At 45.0% G+C, this 1910-nt stretch overlaps 1 pseudogene; it reads left to right on the top strand.

Moving 5' to 3' along the window:
- The first annotated feature begins 633 nt into the window (after positions 1 to 633).
- Positions 634 to 1250, top strand: LOC146798761 (pancreatic progenitor cell differentiation and proliferation factor A pseudogene; annotated as a pseudogene).
- The last annotated feature ends 660 nt before the right edge of the window (positions 1251 to 1910 follow it).

Genomic DNA, 1910 nt, shown 5'->3' with positions numbered 1-1910 from the left:
ATAGGGACTGAGGAGACAGGACAGCGAGGTTGTGTACTTCACAAGATATAGCCTGGTCCAGTGGCTCGGTAGACTAAATGTGTCCACTGCTGCAATCTCTTGGCCACAAGTTTGAATCCTGGTGGACACACTCAGTCTTTCATTCCTCTGACGTCCATTAATTGGGTACCATTGAGTTGGGGAATGATGAACATTTGTTATTCAATGCCAAGATGTCCCTCCAGAGTGAACGTCAACTTTACAGATACATATTTTATGTTAGAGAAGTAAATGAAGATATAAAGGCCCATGGGCCAGAATTAGAGGTGGTACGTAATGCAAAATAGGCTGATTCATAGTGGACGCAGGAATTCTGCTGGCCACCATCGTGGTACAGTATGTCTGTGGTTATCCCGCTGTTGGAGATTTTATCTCACCTAATGGGTACAGGAAGATTACATTACAGTGTATTCCTAAACTGAGCTCCCTTTGAGTGATCATTACACTAAATCCTGCTGGATAATTAACAAACCTGCTCACCACAGCACTTACACAACTTTTACTCAAATAAAGCTAGGCAACCAATATCTTGGGAACCTATGAAAAAGCTATTAATCAGATCACAAAGACGTAATGAAGCGACAAACCAGTCAAGCTGAGCTTAGTCTTGTGGCAGTGGAGTATACTCCCAGCATCTCCTTTACAAATGGGCCCTGTTGCCTAGCGTTTGCTCTCCCGAGCCGAGTGCCAACTGAAGTCGCTGCTGCAGGGTGCCAAGAAGAAACAACACACAACATCTGGCCTTAAGAAACATCTTAGTAACATTTAAGAACAGCAAGCAAAATGGCATCTATCCCATCCAGCGGCTCGCTCGTTGCAACCCAAGACTACTACAGAAGACGTCTGGACTCTACTTCCAGTAACAGCTGCTGTGGTAGTGTTGAGTACTCTGGGGAAGTTATCCCTCACCACCCTGGTCTCTCCAAAGCGGATCCTGGTCACTGGTGGGCTAGCTTCTTCTTCGGAAAACCAACCTATCCCATGACAACTGTGTCGGAGACCCCAGATAAATGAGGAACATTCCGGGTGACCAATGGCATGATCACATGTGGTCTGGCTCAAGAGGTGATGAGGAAGCGCCATGCTAGGGAGGCCAGCAAACCATCTGGGCCACCAGCGTGAACGGGCCCCGGCGTATGTCCCCGCCGCTGCCTGGTTGCCTGCTTCCAAGAAAAAAGCTAGGAGACAGCGCCCATTGTCCATTCCCTCCCCTTCTTCCCTTACCCCTCCCCACCCCCTCCCGCCCCAAACCCCTCCCTTTTGTATTATTTTCATGGCTGCTGACATGTAGAAGTCGTTTTTATCGTGAAGAAAATTCCCACCGTTATTTTTTTTTTACCATTTTAAATAACTTGAACATTTATGGGGGTTTTTCTACTCTCTCCTGTGTGGCCTTGTGCTTTATACATGTTGAAAACTAATAAAAATGTAAGCAGACAAAAAAAAAAGATGTAATTAAGCGGTGGCATTGTTTTCCTTTCGATCATTCTCATGAAGTATTCATACTAAACTTTTTTGCACAAGACCTTTGTAACTTTGCTATCTAAAAAGATATTAATCAAAGAATTGTGTTTGGGTTTGTGCTGAGCGCCATCTTCACTGCAACTTTCTAGGTTCCCTGCTCAGCATTTGTATAACAGCCAACACTAATGCCCTCATTCTGAGTGTTTTCATCTGGTTCTACACTAAGCACACATCAGAGGTTTCATACAAATTGTGCTCAGAGCTATTTTTCATCTCATGTGCACCTTCCTCCTGGTACTACCTGTAGGATATGGCACAGGAGTTGCTCCTGAATACTCAAAGAGGTCCGTAGGCGATCAATGAGACCTCTTTGCTAAACCTTGTGGAAAAAAACTCCCTGGTGCAAA

Source organism: Triturus cristatus, chromosome 9, assembly GCF_964204655.1.
Source record: "Triturus cristatus chromosome 9, aTriCri1.1, whole genome shotgun sequence".
Lineage (NCBI taxonomy): Eukaryota > Metazoa > Chordata > Amphibia > Caudata > Salamandridae > Triturus > Triturus cristatus.
This window is presented reverse-complemented; position numbering and strand designations above follow the sequence as displayed.